This window comes from Indicator indicator, chromosome 1, assembly GCF_027791375.1.
Source record: "Indicator indicator isolate 239-I01 chromosome 1, UM_Iind_1.1, whole genome shotgun sequence".
Classification (NCBI taxonomy): Eukaryota; Metazoa; Chordata; class Aves; order Piciformes; family Indicatoridae; genus Indicator; species Indicator indicator.
In genome coordinates, this window is record NC_072010.1 from 62,149,816 (window position 1) to 62,162,600 (window position 12,785).

Consider the following 12,785-nt stretch of genomic DNA (forward strand, 5'->3'; position numbering starts at 1 on the left):
GTTGGTGAAATGCTTATATATGTCCATCAAACTCATCAACTTTTCTATTTTTTTTCAAGCTGTGCACTCCTAGATTTAAAAAAAGGCGACAGCTTAACATGCTGTAATCTTGCATACAATCTGTAATATCTGCAAGCATTCTTCCAACCTCTTGTACTCACATTAGACCACCTTTAAATGAATCAGCATGATAAAATAAAGACATTTTAAAAATACATTCATTAGATGGAAAAATTGCAGGGAAGAGTGGAGTTAATCATTTCCAGTGCAGTTTACCCAGCAGAATATTAAAATTTGCTGTCATAAAGACAATTGTATTTTAAGATTTTCCTTTAGAGACAACATATTTACAAGCCAAATTTCTATTGTGGTTGAAACCATCACATTTTTTAATTTTTTTTTTCAGTATTCACCAAAATTAAAAGGGAAGGAAAACTATAACCTAGAAATAAATAGATTTTAATGGCTAGTATGTTAGAAATTTCCAGGCTTTTCCTAATAAGGCTTTTATAAAGAAAAAAATTAATTTAATCATTTGCGCAGAAGAAGAAAACAGACCATGTCAAGCAAAACAAAATGTGAACTAGAAGTGAAATAACTGAAATATTGGTTAACTGCAGAGATCAGTGATAACAAGATTAGTCATTAACAGAAATGAATGAGAAATGTGCTTCAGTATTAGCCAACAAAGCACTATCAAGAATTAAAATTATTAAACAGACTTTCAAGATATTTTGATATATTAGTAAGGCAGGTTTTGTTTTGGGTTTATTTATTTATTTAAGATAAACATCTAGGGAAGATGGCTCAGCAGAAAACAAAGAAAAGAGGTTTAAAAATGCATGAAAATTGCATTAGATTGACAATAGGTAACTGTGTCTGTTTGTATATATACACCACCTTTTGTAAAAAAAGATACAGTTTCCAGTAAATAATTAAAAAAATCCATCTACTCATGCAATCAAAAATTGAAGAATTGTATTGGCCAAAAAAGATAAATTACATTCTTACAGTTTTTAAGGAATGATTAATGCTAATTGACTTCAGAACTGTAAAGAAAATTCTTAAGTCTCATTACATGATCCGTACAGAAAGATTAAAGGATCAGCTTTAGCCCAATGTAGTTTCCATTGCTTGTGTAATCACATATGCTTGGATTTGCTCTGTTCAGTTTTAGGACCTTCAGAAAGGCATTGAAATGCTCAAGCATGTCAAAAGAGGGTAATGAAGCTGGTGAAGGATCTACATAAAAGTCTTATAAGGAGGGTTGAAGGAACTGGAGTTGTTTAGCCTGAAGAACAGAAGGCTGAGGGGAGGTCTTATCACGCTATACAGCTAACTGAAAGGAGGTCATATAGAGGTGAATGTTGGCCTCTGCCTCAAGCAGCAAGTGATAGGACAAAAAGAAATGGCCTCAAGTTGCACCAGGGGTGGTTTAGATTGGACATTAGGGAAAATTCCTTCACCAAACGGGTTCTCAAGCACTGGAAGAGGTGGCACAGCGAAATGCTGGAGTCATCATCCGTGGAAGTATTGAAAAGACATGTGGATGTGGCACTTAGGGACATAGTTTAGTGGTGGACTACACCATGCTAGGTTAATGGTTGGACTTGGTGGTCTTAAAGGTGTTTTGCAACCTAAACCATCTTATGATTCCATGACTCTATGATTCTTTTATGAAATTTGTTTCTAATATCTGAGGTGTATGTGAGCTGGTATCTCCTGTCTTTGTTGAAATTACTGAGTGGTCAAAACTTCTTGAGAATGAAGATTTTCTTTTCATTATACTCAATTTCCAGGGCTGCAGTTTATTGGTTCATATTTTTATGACGGTATTGCCAAATACATGTGCAATTTTTGTGTAAATATCTATGTGTGTTTTGTCTGTAAATCCTAAAAGACAGCACTTGCTAAAAAATATACAAATCCTAAACCAACAGAATCTGCAGTAGTCTCTTCTCTTTAACCCTACCAGGTATTGCTGTTAAAAGTGATGTCAGAGAAGGCATTTCTCTGACTTGTGCTCAAATTTATCACTCAATCTTTTAATGACAGTTTATCCTTCCCAACAGCTAACATTTACACCTCGCAGCTGTCACTGATTTTGAATCCAGAACTGTTTAAAGGCAAGCAAACTCCTGAACCTACATGACATCCATTAAAAATCTCACAATATACATCTTGTTTTCCTAGTGAAAATTCACTGTAACAGTTCTGTTCAAAAACCGTGAAGCAGACAAACATCTTTGAAATCATTCTGAAGGCAATGAAAAAGTCAGGATAATATAAAATTTATGATCTATCTTGCCTTTTTCTTGGGCTACTAGTATACTTGAATTAGTGATAAAAGGACATATATATTTCTTTATTGTTTAGATAGAAGTAATATAAAATGTTCAGAGAGTGTTGCCCTTTTTCCTACTTTAATGCTCTACATTTCAGATCTTGGCCATATACCCAATTTCCAGATGCAGATAGCTCTATGCCCTTTATTACTGTATATGTGTGTATATATATATATATATATATATATGTATGTGTGCGTGTGTGTATACATGTATATATATACACACATATGTATAAAATCAAGAATGACTGTGCTCACACATGGACAGTTTTGCAGTTTTAGTCAAACTCTTTACCATTTCTGCTACGCTGGATATTTTGGATATCATAGCTGAGATGCCAGAACTGATAGTATGAGCACAACAAATAATCTCATATAATAAAAAAAAATAGTCTGTTCAGTACAGAACAATGATTTAAATTAATTTATTTTGTGAACTAAGAAAGTTTCCTTATTAATGTAGTGTTCATGATGCAGAAATGTTAATTGAACAGATGGGGACAGTAATGTACAGCACTCTGTCCAGTTTGATAAAAATATGTTTGGGCATAGCCTGTGTATGCTGTGTATTTTCATCCCTGCTTTATACAATAATGAAGAATAGCTAAGAATACAATGATCTGTAGAATTTATTCCTAGATGAACAATAGACAACTTAAAAGTTATTGTTGTGAAAAACTCATTTGCATAATCAGCATTCTTATATAGAAAGGCAAAAAGCGAAGTTTTGTAAAGGCAAATTTAAGCATAAAGATACACAAAATAAATAAAAAAAAAAGCTTCCTAGCTCCAGAAACTCACAGCTACAAATTTCTGGAAGCTATGAGTATGTTCTGGAGAGGTACTCCTATGTGCCTCACCTGTTCTTAGACTCCCCTGTGGACATTCAAATTTGGCTGTTGGAAAAAGGATATTGGGCTTTGCATTCTTAATTTGTTCAAAGTTAGAGCAATTTCTTGAAGGTCATCCTTTCCCTGAGCACTGACAAAAGCTGATCATAACTTCTTATTGTTAACGGTTCATGTAACAATTATTACTTTACAGACAGAATAATGACAATCATAGCCCTTTAAATAACTGTATGAAGACAAAATATAGATGTTAATTGTCTGTGCAATGACAGTCATAAAGCACTGCTACTTCCATGCACATTAAAAACATTCTATTCTACATAGAATCATAGAATCATAGAATCATAGAATCAACCAGGTTGGAAGAAACCTCCAAGATCATCAAGCCCAACCTATCACCCAGCTCTATTCAATCAACTAGACCATGGCACTAAGTGCCTCATCCAGTCTTCTCTTGAACATCTCCAGTGATGGTGACTCCACCACCTCCCTGGGCAGCACATTCCAATGGGCAATCACTCTCTCTGTGAAGAACTTCCTCCTAATATCCAGCCCATACCTCCTCTGGCACAACTTGAGACTGTGTCCCCTCGTTCTGCTGCTTGTTGCCTGGGAGAAGAGACCAACCCCCACCTGGATACAGCTTCCCTTCAGGTAGCTGTAGACAGCAATGAGGTCACCCCTGAGCCTCCTCTTCTCCAGGCTATACAACCCCAGCTCCCTCAGCCTCTCCTCATAGGGTTTATGTTCCAGACCCCTCACCAGCTTCGTTGCTCTTCTCTGGACATATTCCAGTACCTCAACATCTCTCTGGAATTGAGGGGCCCAGAACTGGACACAGTACTCAAGATGTGGTATGACCAGTGCTGAGTACAGGGGAAGAATAACCTCCCTTGTCCTGCTGGCTTCACTATTCCTGATCCAGGCCAGGATGCCATTGGCTCTCCTGGCCACCTGGGCACACTGCTGGCTCATGTTCAGCCTACTATCAACCAGCACCCCCAGGTCCATTTCTGCCTGGCTGCTCTCCAGCCACTCTGTCCCCAGCCTGTAGTGCTGCTTGGGGTTGTTGTGGCCAAAGTGTAGAACCCTGCACTTAGCCTTGTTAAATCTCATCCCATTGGCCTCTGCCCACCCATCCAGCCTGTCCAGGTCCCTCTGCATTGCCCTCCTACCCTCTAACAGATCAACACCTGCTCCTAACTTGGTGTAATCTGCAAATTTACTGATGATGGACTCAATCCCCTTGTCCAGATCATCAATAAGGATACTGAACAGGATGGGGCCCAGCACTGATCCCTGGGGGACACCACTAGTGACTGGCTGCCAGCTGGCAGTGGCACCATTCACCACCACTCTCTGGGCCTGGCCCTCCAGACAGTTCTTGACCCATTTCAGAGTGAATCTGTCCAAACCACAAGCTATCAGCTTTGCCAGGAGCTTCTTGTGGCAGACAGTGTCAAAAGCTTTGCTGAAGTCCAGGTTGACTACATCCACAGCCTTCCCCGCATTCACCAGGTGGTAACCTGATCATAAAAGCAGATCCGGTTGGTCAGGCAGGACCTGGCCTTTGTAAATCCATGCTGGCTGGGCCTGATCCTGTGACCATCCTGTAGGTTCTGTGTGATTGCACTCGAGATGACCTATTCCATAACCTTGCCTGGCACTGAGGTCAGGCTGACCTCAGGTCTGTAATTTCCCAGTTCCTCCTTCAGGCCCTTCTTGTGGATGGACATCACACTGGCCAGCTTCCAGTCATCAGGGACATCTCCAGTGAGCCAGGACTGCTGATAAATGATGGAGAGTGGCTTGGCCAGCTCATCTGCCAGCTCTCTCAGCACCCTAGGATGGATCCCATCTGGTCCCATGGACTTGTGAGGATCCAAGTGGCTCAGCAGGTCCCTTACTGCTTCCTCCTGGATTACAGGGGGACTATACTGGTCCCTGGCTCCATCTGCCAGTTCAGGAGGCCAGCTGTCCTGAAGACAACCTGTCCCACTATTGAAGATTGAGGCAAGGAAGGGGTTAAGTAGCTCTGCTTTTTCCGCATCTTTTGTTATTATATTCCCCTCTGCATCCGATAAGGAGTGGAAGTTGTCCTTGCCTCTTCTTTTGCCATTAATATATTTATAGAAATATTTTTTACTCTCCTTTACAGCAGTGGCCAGTCGAAGTTCTAAATGGGCTTTTTCCTCTCTAATTTTTTCCCTACAAGACTTAGCAATGTCCTTAAACTCATCCTGGGATACCTCCCCTTTTTTTCAAAGGTGATACACCCTCTTTTTTTCCCCCTTAATTCCTTTAGAAGCTCCTTGCCCATCCAGTCCAACTCTCTCCCTCGTTGGCTCCTCTTCCGGCACATAGGCACAACCTGTTCCTGCACCTTCAAGAGTTCTTTCTTGACGTAGGTCCAGCCTTGCCTGGAACCCTTTGTTTTTAAGGGCTGTTTTCCAAGGAACTTTCTGAGTTAGTTCCTTAAATAAGCCAAAGTCTGCCCTTCAGAAGTCCAGTGTGAAGGTTTTGGTGATGCCCCTCCTGGTTTTGAGCATATCTTAAGTATATTCTATCCAAACAGTAGCACATGTCAAGCATTTTCTGAATATTGTAATGGAATATTGCTGAACATTATATCATACAAAACAGCTTGTTTGGCTACATTTTGTCCTATAAATCTCAGGACTTTTACTCCCTTTTTACTGCTTCCAGGGAAAACACTGTATTCATGGACTGGGGAAAATCCACACATGATTTTTACAGATAATTTAACTTTATTATATCTTTTTTTTTTCTTCCTGTGAAAAAGTGCTCCTTGCTTTAAGCATAACATGACCTGGGTTGCTATTACTGCCATTGTGAGAACAAGAATAGCACAAAAGAAGCACACTTCATGGGCGGATTCTTAAAATCCTAAGATCTAGGTTCATTGGAACTCAACCTTTAAATGAGACATCTAAGTGACATTCCTCAGGTGAAGAGAAAGAAATGGAGAAAAATTGGTTCAATCCACTCAAGGTATGGATGGATCTGAAAATAGATTGGATAGATTTGTGCCTAAGTGCCTTGAGATTACAAAAATCCATAAATCTCAATACACTCGTCATTGCATGGAGTCTGTTATCACTTATGTCACATAGTCCCACAGGACCAAATTCTGAAATTTTACCTTATTAATAATCAATTTTTCCTCAGTTACGCATCCTATGAATTTAATGTGATATTACCCTAATAAAAAATGAGAGTCAGAAGAGTAATATCCGCAGGATTTGCATCATTGATAGCAGCAGTGGAAAATTTCTGAGAAGCAGAACTTTTCAACTGATTTGCTCTTAATTCAAAACTGATAATGTGAAAAACATTATTCATTTGCTTTCACTGTTTCACAGACACAAAACCCAGTACTGATTAGATGTTTATGCAAAAGGGAAAATCACATTTTTCTTTCCTCAGTTGGGCTTCCTGTGCTACTGTGTTCATGAGCAGCAAATAAAACACGACACAGTACAGTATTAATATTGTCATGAACTGAAGATTGTTATCATACTCATTCAAACACATTTCTTTGCTGCTGAGAAAATAGTTCATGGAGACAGAAATTGAATACTGAATACCAAAGGGTGATAGTTTTAGGCTTCTTGAAAGATACTCACTGTTCCTCATGGGAGTCCTTTAGTAAACGAGGATTTCAAACTGTTCTAAAGTTATTTGTCACTAAAGGTAGGAAATTTCCATTCTTTTTCATCATGTCACATGGAAATTGCTAAGGAAAAGTATTTCCATCTGTAGCATGAACTCAGGATTGACATGAAAATTAAATTAGATTTCTTTCCTTGCAATAAACCTGGATATTCAAAGCTGAATAAATATGAAAAACTACAAAATTTTGAGAGATCTTAAATTTTGAAAGAATAACATCCCAAGCACTTCTACTTTGATAATCTCTTCCCAGTTCTAAATTAATGAGATAACTTCACCATTTTTTTTAAAGTGTACTTATTTATGAATTAGGAACATCCTAAAATATATAGTTGAATATAGATGGACTTCCACATTAGAATCTGTGCAGGATTTGGTCTGGAACTTCTCTGAACTAATAATACAGATACTGTCATCCAGCCCTACACTAATATTGAAGTAAGTGGTAAAAGGACATGAAACTTAGAATCAAAATTGCAAGACCTCCCTTTGCCTCCTAGAAAACTCAGTTCTAACTTTTATGCATCCATCAATGTATCAGAATGAAATATATCTGGAGAAATTAAGATTTTGGTAAGGCAATAGTCAAGTGTCCACATTCTGTAGATCTTTCAGAAGAAGTTGTGTGTCTCAGAAATGTGTTCTTAAAATTATACTAGAAAATATTTTCATGGATTACAGTATACACTCAAATATATTTCAGTCAGCTTCCTGAACAAATGTACATCACTATGATGTTTGAAGCTACTTTAATTACCTACATGTAAATATTTCTTTAATCATGTTGTCAGTAATGAAAGCAAGAAAAGAAAGACATTTGGTAATGTCCCAAATTAAAATTCTTCATTCTGCTATTACAGTTTATCTGAGTTGTGGTTCTAGTTTTTCTACCACTTGACCTAACACAGAAAAATTTCTGGTAGATAACAAGACTTAGTGTATCAATGGTATCATAGTTATGAAATAATATTATATTTATTTTGGTTGACACAAGAGATGTTCCAGAACAGTGATTCTTCAGAACACTTTCAATTTTCTGTTCACCTGCACTGTACTGAAAAGTAACTCCATTTTTTATAAGGTTTGGAAATGAAATCTTGTGGAGGCAAAAAATATCTAGATAATCTGGAGATCATCAGAAAACTTCAATTAGAACTTCATCGTCCACTCAAATTTATCTAACAATTTTGGGATAATCATAAATACCTGAGGGGAATTCTCCTTACTGTCTGGATTCTCCTTCATATTTTCACTTAAATGTAGTGCTTATCAGTTACTGTAGTAACACTACCCTTTGAGAATGCATTTGCTTTCCAAATAATTTCTGGATATTCGTACACAAGCTGCTGAACTTCATCTTTCAAACTGAATATGAGACTATTCCTAATTCAAATCTTCTGATAAAGAACAAAATATAATGCTTTAAAAAAAAGAGAAAAGAAAAAAATTCTCCCAAATACACAAAGAGACTCCTACCAAAAGCTTGTTCTTTTGTGCCAGCTGTTCATCATTCTGCCTCTCTTTTGAATAAGCTTGCAACTCAGATTTTCATTTCAATGAGTATTTTGATTCCATAGGAAATGGATAAAAGGTTATAGTGTTTATGAAGAGAGAAAAGCCTAAGTACAATAAGCTAGTATAGGAAGTAAGATGATGCTTAGTATAATCACTATTAGAATTACTCACTCTATTCAGCAATGATATTCTGAAGTGCACTTTATCAAATATGTAACTTTTATTAGAAACTCTAAAAGAAATCAGAGTGAGAAAAATGAGCAACTACCTGATAAGTTCAAATTGTTTGCAATTGATCTTTCCAGCAAATTTGGCTAATGTTGAGGAAGACTATTGGACTTTTTAAGTTGAATTCTTAGCTAATGTTTTTTTTTTCTAGAAGATTATACCAAACTTACAGAGCCATTTGTTGAATTCTGCTTGTATTTTAAACTACAGTCTCTCAAACTACTAGGGACACTTAGTAAAGCAAGTGTCCCTAGTAGTAATCTTTAGCAAGTGTAATCTTTCCTAGGTTACACGTATAGATAATATTATGTGCCTATATCTAAGATATCTGAAGTTAAGCAAGGTTTCTTAAGCCCCTGTTCTGCAACAGAATCCACACAAAATTATCATTTCTCGTTTACTGCTTCTATTATACTGCTGGCCTCAGCGTTCTGCAATTCATCGACTAACGCTTCTGTGGAGTTACAACACTACTTTATTGCAAAAAGTAGTTCAATGATGCATTTTGAGGTTCTGCTCATTCAACTTTTTCCAGAGTTGCTAAATATAAAATAAATAATGAAATGGAATTATAACAATTTTGTCTCTCACATAAGAGGCAGTTCTAAAACTGGTAAACAAAACACTTAACCGTAAAGACTCTGAAGTGGGGAGCCTCTTTTTCAGGTGTTCTTGGGGTGTCTATGAGGGGATTTCTAAGATAAACTTATCTGTGGAATGGAAAATGATACATCAATTGTCTCCAAAATAAAAATGACTTTCATTATTAAAGAGTTTATTTTCTGAAAGCACAGATGGTGTCAACATGCTTCAGTAGCCGTGCTTCAGTATCTGAGAACAGAATGAATTTACAAAGTAGTGAAATAGACCAAGTATAAAGAACAGAGCTGTGTGGTTTGCTGAACAAAATGGAGTTTTATTTCATTAATATCAAGAAGAAAAAAGTTCAGATCCTTCCCCCCCCCTTTTTTATTTTAAAACAAAACCATCCTTATATTTCAAAAGGTCATAATAGCTTTACATTTTCCAACCATTCTTGAACCATGCAAAAATTCTCAAAGTCTGAGTTTAAAAACTATTCTCAGCTTTCAGGTTATTTTCTTCAATCATGCATCCTACTGAATTCCTCTCAGAACTGGGATGGTTAAATCCTCTCTAATGAAGCCTGTAAGTCCAGGTGGAGCAGATATTGCAGCTGCATATAATCAGGCACAACTGCTGACCAAAGATAGTGGGGTTTATTCCCAACAGGGTTTTATAGACCTTGAAAAAATCTCTTCGAGGTTATGTCTTAACAATGACATCTAGTAGGAGAATAACACTATGAAGGCTGAAGATAACAAATCAAACAAAACAAGAACCGTGTAAGTCATTAATTTCCAAGTTAAAATTAATTGAGCCAAAATGTTTAATTGTAATAAGGTGCAAAAATTAAAAATGGATATTATCTTTCAAAGGATGTTGTTATTTCACCCTATATGCCCCTTTTCATGAAATTGCTATTGAAAGTTGAGGACCACACTTAATTTATTCCCTATTTGTTGTCATGTTCAAGCTGGTGCAAAACTGAGCATATTTTTTGGGAGTTAGTCTGGGTCAGCCCCACCACCTGCAAGTTTGGGGTTTCAAATTAGACAACAATGTCCTACTGAAGTAGACCTCCGTGGTGATTTCTGACTACTGAGGCTTGCAGAGGCACATAGCAGCTGGGTCTGAGCAGAAATGGAGACATAGGAATAAGTTACAAACACCTGCAGCTTCACAAAGTCACTAGCATTTCTTCTTTTCCATTTTATAACAGCTAACTATTTTTATCATGTTAGTATAATCTTATATTTAAAATAATAAATCTATACCATTCTTTTTTCTATTATGCTTTACTCTTATTTTTTATCCCACTATGCATGCATGCAGAGAAGTGCATGGACACACAGAGAAAAAATTATTCTTAATAACCCCACCAGCTAAAAACCTCTAGAGCCAGCACTGAACAAACTATTCCACAGACTTCTACCTACCATATCTACTATGATGTTTAAAGCCACACCTGATCTTGCATGCCCTTTCCTGGACCTTAAATCCAACCATTAAGCCAGGAACCCCTGTACCTGTACCAAAAGACTTTTTTCCTTTCAAAAGGTACAGCTTCATTGACTTTACTTATCTGACTCCCTTTGCAGAACTGTACCTATAACCTACTCCTCTCCCTATCCTTGAATGACAGTATGCTGAAAAACTCTCACAAATAATAAAATCACAAAACTTCTGCTCAAGGTAAAGAAAATATACACTAGCTTTATGCTCAATATCTGTGCCTGATCCTAAAAAGCTCATTTATGTATGAGTTTATGAGGACCTTCCTAACAAAACTAACTGACTTTGACTATTAGGATCCTAAGTCACGACGCAAAAAGCCCTATAAGCAGATATGTTGACGGTCCCGAACCTACCCAAGCCGAAAGGCCAAAAAAGGTCATAATTATTAAAAAAAATAAAAAATCATTCTTAGCAGTGCTTAAGAAACAAATGTATTAAGAAGTTAAACAAACAAACAAAAAAGAGGCCTTTTCCACCACTGGAGGATGTTTGTTCTGTCTCTCCAAAATATGAATGTTGATACTGTCATTCATAGTAATCAAAATAGTGACAAGACTAAAGGGTTAATGATAATGTCTCCAGAAAGTTTGCAAGTGAAATATAAGTCAAAAATACTCATCACGGGATATTTTTTTTTTCTCTTTTGCTATTGTGAAGCAGTTTTAAAAAGCTGAGCTGTGTGGTTAGCAGTATCTCAAGAAATACACTGATGTACAGCTGGACATCAGAAGAATTAGCAATATTCAGGTCTCTTCACAAAGACAAACTTATTCTACTTTCATAGAATGGTGGCCACAGTGCCTTGACCACACACAATTATCATGACTTTTCTCCAAAAATCTTTCTGAATTAAATTCTTTTCCTTTAGTGTTGCACCCCTGAGCGCCTTTCCAGAGACACAGAGCCTTTTAAAAAGTGTTTAATTTTTTTTTATTTTTCTCCTAGTGAAAGGAAGGAGATTTTTCTTTTTTAACTAGGAAGAAATAAAGTGTACATGCATACAAGGTGCTTGAAACAGCTGTAGAGGAAAAAGCTGGTGTTACTTTGGAATAATTGTCTTAAGTTGCAACAGAAGATACATTGGTTAAACAGCAAGGGGAAAACATAGCGACTCTAGCTTTAGTTTGCTTAGTTAGTTTCATGCTTAGTTCAGTTCCGTTACTCTCACCATTGTTTTGCACAAAGTGAAAAAGAAAAAGAAAAAGAAAAAGAAAAAGAAAAAGAAAAAGAAAAAGAAAAAGAAAAAGAAAAAGAAAAAGAAAAAGAAAAAGAAAAAGAAAAAGAAAAAGAAAAAGAAAAAGAAAAAGAAAAAGAAAAAGAAGAAAAGAACCCTGAGATTATGTATTTGGTATAGAAAAGCTTGAAAACAGCAGTACACCTTCATACAGACCTAATTTTCTTCAGTGTGAATATTTGTATGGTTAATATCAGGTTAACACTAGGTGGTACTTGATACCTCAATAAGTAATGAAATATTAAAACGTTAGTGTTATTGCATTAGTACTCACTGAACTAATGAAAGCACCTGTGGTTAAAAATAGTGAAGTTTATTGTATAAGTGAGATTTTTTTTTTATTTGAGACAGTGTCTTTATTTTTACTTTTTGTCAGCAATTGTACTGTTGTGATAACCATTGTCAGTCTCCTTTGTGCCATCTCTTATGAATCTAAAGAAATTTTTTCTACTAGCAGAAAGAGACTCACAGTTGTAATTGGGATTTGGGTGTTTCCATAGCATCACATGGACTCTTAGTTTAATGTGTTGCGATCCTCTAGTTTGCTAGGACAGTGAAGCTCCATCCTCTGGTTAAAGGAAAGATAAAAAGATATTTCCATGCTAAATGTGTTCAGGGGGTGCCTTGTGAGGACTACTGCCTAACTATAGGAGCAGTAAGTAACCAAAGTATACGAACAAAATATGCATAAACAAACATGCACAGCAGTACAGGGTTTCTCATCGTTGCTTATTGCTTCATAGAATAAAAAACACCAAGATAAGAAATAAGATTAGAATGATTTTCTATACTCATTTTCTATCTCAATTTGCTATCCTTC

The 12,785-nt window shown here is 36.6% G+C and overlaps 1 protein-coding gene across 1 annotated transcript in view; it reads right to left on the reverse strand.

Moving 5' to 3' along the window:
• Positions 1-12,785, reverse strand: part of NALF1 (NALCN channel auxiliary factor 1) — a 473,592-nt gene that overhangs the window by 71,152 nt on the left and 389,655 nt on the right. The gene's annotated exons all lie outside the window — the stretch shown is intronic.